This window comes from Sturnus vulgaris, chromosome Z, assembly GCF_052056855.1.
Source record: "Sturnus vulgaris isolate bStuVul1 chromosome Z, bStuVul1.hap1, whole genome shotgun sequence".
NCBI classification, from domain to species: domain Eukaryota; kingdom Metazoa; phylum Chordata; class Aves; order Passeriformes; family Sturnidae; genus Sturnus; species Sturnus vulgaris.
Window position 1 is genome coordinate 60491158 of NC_142283.1, and position 8780 is coordinate 60499937.

The 8780-nt window shown below is 44.0% G+C and overlaps 1 long non-coding RNA gene across 3 annotated transcripts in view; it reads right to left on the reverse strand.

Annotated features, from left to right (window-relative positions):
* The window catches only part of LOC148219872 (uncharacterized), an 85550-nt gene extending 80737 nt beyond the window's left edge, over window positions 1–4813 (reverse strand). Inside the window, exon 1 of one of the 3 annotated variants that reach the window (XR_015799338.1) lies at window positions 4238–4813. This is a non-coding gene — a long non-coding RNA (uncharacterized LOC148219872). The remainder of the gene's footprint in view (window positions 1–4237) is intronic. The other 2 variants (XR_015799336.1, XR_015799339.1) reach the window with 2 other exon arrangements.
* Between the last annotated feature and the right edge of the window lie 3967 nt (window positions 4814–8780).

Sequence of the window (8780 nt, forward strand, 5' to 3'; positions counted from 1 at the left end):
TCACAGATACACCAGCACAGAAATAGTCCTGTATCAGTACCCTCTTTACAGCACAGCTTGCACAACTCATCACATGGTGCAAGCACAGATTTAAATATCATCCCTCGCAGGACTGCATTTGTGCCTATTCCCTGTCAGGTCTGTGCACAGCACACAACTAATGGGAAGTTCTATCAAGTTCTTGCAGCACCATCTTTAGCCCATCAGCATCCCAAAGGTGGTTTGACCCCAGAGGGAAAAACGCTGAGAGGACATGTACAGTGTGAGGAGAAAAGGAAGTAAAATGCCAGAAGCAGGCAGCTGACTTTTCTCACCAGGTACCAAAACCAGACAGAAAGGGGGAAAACTGATAGGTCAAATTATTGCAAGTGCAAGATCTGACCTGTTGTGCAGCTGTTGATAAATACAGCCTAGCAATTGTCATCAAGGGTCAAAAGTCTCTGCAGGAATCCCTCTGCAGACATCTATGAGTGACTATTCCAATCTGACTTATAACCAAGGTGTTCTTCTGGAAGACAAATAATTTGTTTGTTCCTTGGAGTTTTGGTCTATATTAAGATAAAAACTCAGTCCATCCTTCTCTCCTTCAAAGCTGATCAGAATAATATTTAATAAGGAAATTATAAAGCAGAAATTCGATTGAAACTTATTTCCAAAAATCACTTTAATTTCATCTGCTGTGACTGACAGTCAGATCAGCACTGCTCAGAGTACACACAAGCCTTGTAAATGGGTGTCAAGGAATTTTGCCTGAGCTAGTGCTTCCCAGATGTAGCATCTGTTTTTCAGCTTGCCAGCAAACTTTCAGTTTGGTTTATTAGAGCACAAGGGAGGTCAAGTGACCTGCCAGAGGTCTCTCAGTGAGTGGAGCATAGCACTGGGTTTGAACTCAGGTTCCACCTGGTTTGCAAACTTCTACTGTCTTGTTTGGATCCTTCCCAACCGTCAACTCTGCTTCTCCCTGCCAACTCCTCAGCCAACAAACCCACTAAACCTTCTTCCCAACCAGGTTACAAGCAGGTTTTTTTACCATTCACTTAGCACACACTGAATTTGGTGGGTTCAGTATAACTTCAATCTGTACTGAAGCTGTGTTTTGAGTGCACAAGAGTGGGGGAACAGTACCCCCAAAAAGGCCCTTTTAGTGGCCCACTCTCCCCACTCAGCATTCTTACAGAGACACACGAATGGATAGGAAAGCTCCTGTAGTGCCTAAATCAGGTCTATCCCAAGCTGGTCATGGCAAGAAGAGCCACTGCTCTTCAAACATACAGAGACTGGGGTTAGTCAAAGCCCCAGAAAATGTTGGAGAAATGCATGTTTTCCTCCCTCTTGGCAGCCTTGGCATTAGCTGAATGCCTGCTTCTTGGAAGTGGCATCTCTCTAAGCTGCTCATCACTGCTCAGCTCTCACATGCATCTGACTGTTTCCTTGGTCCTCAGAGCCATGACTGACCCCATCAGAGGCCTGGCTGAATTGTTTTTGCAACCAGTAAGAACTTATAAATCAGTAAATTCAAGGGTAGTAAAATAAGGTTTTTAATTGTTTTTCTTGTTGTTATTATTATTAAAAATAATGAAGTTAACAGTAAAATACTCAGCCCAAAGAAATGCATTTTTATCTTAAAATGTACAAATATTTTGTTGCCTTTACAATGAACATGAAATCAGACTGAGAATCAAAAAAGTCAAAATAAAATCCAAGGCTTCCCAATAAAGAACTTTACAGTCTTGTATAATCCATAGCATTTCTTTGTGGTTCAATTCCCTCTCCTTCAAAGTAGAGCTGTTGAAAAAGTCTTTGCAAAAAAGTGGGGTTTTCAGGAAATGAGGATTCTATTAGGTATAATCCTGAAAGTTTACAGGCTTTGAAGCATGTCCTCAAAATCGAAACTATAGTCTATGTGTTTTACATTTTTACTATCTAATTAATTACTTCCTTGTGTCCAGCAAGAAAAGCAAACATTAATAAAATGTGACTGTCCATGGGCAAAAGCAAGAGATACTGCCCTTCACACAAAGCAGTAGAGCATGAGGCTGGGGCAGTCCTTCCTGGCTTCCACCTCCATCATCTCAGCTGTGTGTAGGTTTGGGCTCCAGTGCCATCTGGGGAGCTAAGACAGCTTAGAAACCAAACCTATAGATCCAGTTTTGCTAAAGAGTTTATTTGAAACAGGAAATTCAAGATAGGACTTTACCACAAAACTAAAGGACTGACGTTTGCTAAATAACAACACTACATCGTATGACTTTCTACCCACCCTGGCTCTTAGGAGGAAAGCTGTACAGAGCTGCTCTCCTGGGTGGACAGATACATACACAGTGGAAATATCAGCGTCAGCTAAACTGCAAAACACTGCCTGGGAGCACCTTATGATCACTGATTGATTTGGAGTTTATCAAAGATGGACATGTGCCTTTGGAGATTCCTCCTGGAAAGCCACTACAGTTGTTAGTAATGATGCCCTTGTGTTATTCATAGCTGAGTTCACATTTTTGTCTAAAGCATGTTCTACTAGATGCTGTTTTAAAAATGCTGCACTGCAAAAGCAGAAAAGAAGATCTACCGCCATTTCCACATGCAGTATTACACTAGATTAAGCCTCTAGCAGTACCTCAGACGGAATTTCTTCCTGCTCCCATTGTCAAATAATTTTCACCATCATAACTTGGTTTTGGACAAGGAATAAAGGACACTGTCAGAGTGCTCTTTCCTTGTCAATTCAGATTCAAAAGTTATTCTCAAGTAACAAATTATTAAGGCATGCAAAGCCTTAGTTCACTCTTTGCCTATTGAGGACAATTATTTTTTAAAGTAAAAAGAAACCAAAAAAACATGACAACAATAAATTTTTAAAAACCTCTAAAATTGCTTGAATAGCTGAGATTTCTTTTGTGGGCTACATCCAAACATCTTGCTCTATTTTATTACAGTCCTGAAAGGTCACAAAGCATTTACCACTTTTCTTAATCCCACCCTACAACATATGCTATAGGTCTCAGGTTGATCCTTCTTAAGACCATCTTCTTCTCACCCTCTGTAAATCAGAAGCCAGCAACCGACATCCCTCTCTGTATTGCAACATGTTCCCATCAGGTAATCCAGAACAAAACAATTCTTAATCTAGACGACATAGCAGGGGAAAAAACGGGAAATTTCATGGCAGCTTTTAAACTGCCACATGTCATAACCCTGCACAGAGCAGCAGAGGCACTTTGTTGACCCAAGCTAGGAAGGTACGTGGCTGTGGCAGTTGGGTCTTGTTAGCATCAATGCACAGCTAAAAGAGGGGTTTGTGCCCTCCCTTTGAAACAAGCAAGTTTGAAGTGTAAGACATCTTGTAAAGTAAAGCCTTAGAAACAGAAAATGCCTAAAAAGACTTAGTGTTTAACATTTAACACTGAGTTAAATGTTAGTTTTAGATTACAAATAAAACAGTCCCTATCTCTCTCCAACCCAGAAAGCAGAAACTTTGCACATGCTTTGGCCTGTATGTCCATGTGAGCCACATCATGAGAGTTGCATGATACACAGCCTCACATTACTTCTGTCTTCTGCTTCAGTTCAAAAATTTTAAAAAGAAAAAAAGAAAGAATAGGTGCATTCCACTTGAGTTCAGCTCGGGAGTTTGAAATACAGATTTTGAAATGAGAAAGAAAAGTTTCTTTTCCTAACTACAGCATATTTTTCTCTGTGGAGGAAGTGAACACTAGCCAAAAAGCAAAAATATAATCCATGAGTTCCTGTATTTTAACTGTCTCTCATCTTGAAGCAATAAACAAAGGTTAATCAAATACTTACTAGCTGAATAAATATTTTTGCTCGTATTTATAAACCGACCTAGGTCAGATTCTCGTGTTTTGGCTCAGCATTAGTATGTCTTTTCAAGGTTGGTAGATTCAAAATTCTTTTCTTCCATCCTAACTCCATATGCTAAATTGAGAAACTATGCATACATACATAAATGAGTGTATACACACACTCTATACACATTATTTTTACAGACCCTCCAAGAACTGTTTCTTTTTCCTCTAAACAAAGCCCAGAAGCATGTTCATGAAAGCGTCTCCACAGAACTCTGTCATAACCATTTAACAGAGGTCAGCATGTTCCAGCAAGGTAACACACTCCAGCTGCCTGCGAACTAGGTGGAAGGATCTTCCCAGCCCACCTTACATAGGCTGGTGAGGTGTCAAAGCTCCATTTAGGCAACATGCTCCCACCCAACCCCGCTTACCTTGCATGTTCACTCCTGTCTGGCTTTCAGCAAGCCCAGGTCCTGTGTCACTCTTCTCATGTGCCAGCATAACAGAGAGAGCCCTGTGCTGTGGATACTGCTAGAACTATTCATTTGCTCCAGCTCTGTGAGGGTTGTGGTTTAAGCCCTCAACTCCATTTGAATCCTCACGTCAAATTTCTCCATTGCCTGAAAGCTGTGCTGAGGTCCCCCAAAGAGCATGACCCCACTTTTCTCCAAAAGCTTTAGAGAAGGGAATGGAGAAGTAACTCTTCTCTGAGGACCTCCCAGAGGAGACCTGACCGGCCAGGCAGCAGACAACCTGCACTGCCCTCCCTGGAGAAAGAACTAAGCAGTAATAATGTCAAGTAATATCTGCCAGCATGATTATCTATGTGTTCCAAAGCAGTACTATTCAATTCTACAAAACTTGTGGCTCTGTGTCATGTTCCAGTGTGGGGAACTGCGAGGAGCTCTTTTAAAAATAGATGGTCAGGAAGGAAATTAGGCCAAACGAGGGAAACATTGTATCTGAGAACCATAACGAAAAGACAAAATAAAAAGGAGTTACCTTACTAAAGAGGGCTGTAGAAGATAGAGCAAGAGGAACACAGAACAAGAGGAAGAAAAATGGGAGGGAGAGGGAGAGAGAGAGAGAGAGGGGAAAAGAGGAGGCAGAGGGAAAAGAAGGCGTTCCCCGCAGAGGTCGGGCAGCTCGGCCGATGTCCCGAGGAGGGGCTGTGCCCGCTGCCGGCCTGCGGCGGCTCCTGGGGCGGCGGAACACGGAGTGAGGGGGATCGGAGTGAGGGCAGGGAATGGACACGGAGTGAGGGGGATCGGAGTGAGGGCAGGGAATGGACACGGGTGAGGGGGATCGGAGTGAGGGCAGGGAATGGACACGGGTGAGGGGGATCGGGCAGGAGGGCAGGGAATGGACAGGTCGCGGTGAGGATCTCAGCAGGGGCCGGCTCGGAGGCGGGCAGGGTTGGTGGCTCAGCAGGGACACAGGGAGGCAGAACAGACACGAGGGCGAGCAAGAGCCAGCGAGGACAGGAGAGCCAAAATGTTGGCTGGTGTCAGGGCAAAAATGTAAGACTCAAAAAGCCCCAAATCTAAAGCAAGTCTCAAAAAGCCCTCGAATCACCAAGCAAAAGCGCAGCCCTAAGACAAAAGCTCACACTGAAAAAGCAAGTTCGAGAAGCCCCAGAAGAGTCAAAAGGCAAGGGACAGCCCCTGGAGCTTGGGGTGCAGTCAGATTTTATGGCCGCGGCTCCTCCCCGAGGCTGGCTGCTGACAGGAGACCTGTGCCCAGGGCAGTGTCCCAGGGCAGGCCATGGGCAGAGAAGAGACCTTTCGCCCTGTGATGCAGAGGCCTCTGCGGGGCAGTGTCTGCGGGGCTCCCCTGCCCGCTGCCTGTCCCCGGCGAGACATGAACTGGTGGCCAGGCAAAGTCTCCCCAGAGACAAGCCTTTCCTCCTGGATCTTCTCCTGCCTGCCTGCTGGACATGGCACATGTGCAGCCCTTCCCCCACAGGCCTTCGGCAGCCATTGCTGAGGCCTAACAAAACTAGATTGGCTTCTCACACTATGCTTTGAAGGCTTTTCTTTTCAAACAGGCTCAATTTTGTTCCAAGCTCTTCCTGCATTTCACAGGACCACATATAAAGTGTTTTAATAGAATAGTTCTGCCATAACCTTTCCTTCAGACAAGTGAACACTTTATATCCTCAAAAACATATATCAGACCAGACATTACTTTTGGGAGCCATATCTGTCTCCTGATCCACTAAGACTCAATTAACTCAGGTTTTTAAGGACCACAGCCTTGCAAACCAGCTCCATCACTACAGCTGTTAGATGATGGCCCTCAACTGTACTTGAGCCACTGCCTTTGGATCCAGAAAGCAAAAATGCAGAGTGGGTGTTACCAGGCCACCTATCCAGTTCCGTTCTGTCAACCAAACCTCTCACTAAGCCAATTCAAATACAGGTGCTTCCTCTCATCTTCCTCTGCAGAGGTACTGTGACCTACCCATGAATGCCAGATGGATTTGACACCTTGGCATCTAGATCTGACACACTGGTATCTGGGACGTGACTCCACAAGCCAAGTCTCCCCAAGGGATAGGAGGAATGTTTCCTTTACAGGAGCTATGCTTGTTTATTCTCGGTGAGGAGAATGCATGTTTTGTCTGACAGAAAAATCATTAAAACATTTTAAAATGGAAACTAGAGCCTAGATAGTAGTTCAGTGCTTATAAAATCTAATACAAGAGAGATCAGAGTAAACAGATTTATGAGAATCTATTTTTTTCCAATATTCACCAATCACTTTGGAGTGAGGTGAATAACTTGCACAGTTACCCCATTCCTTCCTTATCCATTAGACTTTGCACCTTCTCTCTGGGGCTCAGTGAATGCATTCACCCCAAGGGACCCAAAAGCCAACTTTCTCTGCAAGTGTTTATATGAGACTAACCTTTCATGGATCCAGGCCAAACCACAAGGAAGCAAGCCACAGCCCTCTGCCTGTTTTTTGCCTTCTGGAAAGATAAAACATTGCATGCCTTTGTCAGCAGTGGTCTATCTTGGCTCCATCTCCAGTCTGGGATTTAATCCTGGGAAACACTCACATGACTTCTCCTTACAGAATCTCCATTTGAGCCAGATTTCCCTAAAATTTTCCCCTCTTTATTTATCCTACTATTGTCTTTGTTGTTTTGGAGATATTTTTAACCTTCAATTTCACGCTTTGGGGCCCTAATTGTAGGAAGACCTGACTGAACCCCCTCAGTTATGAGAATGACTTCTGACTGCTGCTTTCTTGGAGGGGCAGTTCCACCATTAAGACTGAATATTTTCCCTCCTGTTGTTCTTTCTACAAGTTTCAAATTTATTTCAATCTTTAAACATAAGCCTCCTTAAACAACCCACATATACATTAACGATATTTTAGATGTTTCTTTGGGAGTCACTAAGTCAGTCAGCATCAGAATTTCCATGTAAAGCAGTCCGATATTACCTTGTTGGTAAACAGGTCTAGAGTGGAGAGCAGCTGACAAAGGGAGAGAACAATGGGACAAAAAGTGTGAGTATAATTTTCTCATCCTCTCCCAACTTTACATTCTCCTTCTCCCAAGTTCAGTCTCAGCTTCTCTCCTCTTACTGAAGCCTCCTGGATCTCAGCTAAAATTTCTGAGATTTCAACTCTCAAGCAGAGAAGCATGGTTAGGATGGCATCAGCTCTGCTCACCGTGGGTGATAAGGGTGAAGAAGACCTTTCCCAAGCTGCTGTCAGGGTTGGGTTTCAGGGTTTTGCCCATTGCAGGGAAGTGTGTCAGCCAGAGGCAAACCACAACCTCTACTCACACAACACTGCTACCTACCACTTAGGAAGCCTATCAGTACTGGCATTTTTCCGTGTTTATTACCCTCCTTGAAACTTCCAAGTAAAATATGTGGGTTTATGTCTTACTGAATCCTTTAACTAATCCTGTTCTTTTTTGTGCTGTAGTCACTTTATGGGAATGAATGTGGTTGCAGAGGGAACGAGTCCCAGTTACTAACTCAGCTGCCACAGTTGAGAGGGAGAACTTGTTTCTGACCTTCACACAGTCCCTCTGCGAGAGCAACCCCTCAACACTAAGATCATTGGCCACTACTTTGTCTATGAGATCAAGCTGCACTTTCCCCAGTGCTTCCTCCAGCACCTTCTAAGGAAGCTGAGCTGCTATTTGAGGCATAGTCTTTCAGGGAGATAGGCGGCCAGAAGGTGTTTGCATGAGATAGTGCAACATTTTCAAAACAAACAAGTAGCTATTAGTCCATGTTAATAGTACGTTCCTAGCCAGCTCGTACCAGTCATATTATTTCTCTCTCCTTAACAATGGCAAAAAAATAATTTAATTCTATCAATTTAATAAGCACATAATTATCATTCTCGAGTCATGAGACTCCTGTCTGATTTCAGGCTCCAGTTATGTTTTTTTACCTGTTTCTGGATCTCTTGGCCAGTAAACATGATGTGTGGTCATAGGTTTTCCACTGTAGGCAGGTCAAAGGCCTCTGATCTTTAACTTCTTGACTTATGCATGGGACTTCCAATTGGCCAGCAACCTGATGAATCCATACAAGCCCATATGATGAATCCATACAAGCCCATATGATGGAGCCTGCAGGGTCAAGTGCAAGGGTGGAGTGTGCAGGGGAGGTGTCCACCCTGACATTGGTGCACTCAGGTCACACTCGCCAGTCTTCCAGCAGCTCCTCTGGGAAGGTGTCATAGTCACTGCCCTGTTACAGGTTCAGAGAGGAATTTCCATCCACTGCTGTCATTTCTAACAAGTCCTGAACAACAAGATGAGGGACATGCTTTTACACCAATCTAGGCAGGCAAAAAAAATACATTCAAGGCAGGAATGGCAGGGGCTGGTTGTCCTGCCCAGTGGATGGGGGTCTTCTGGCTTTACAGCTGTTTTCAAGATTCGTAGAAGTTTGAAGACCCAGGTTTTGGAGAAAAAAACAAAAACAGGTTGTATTCTGT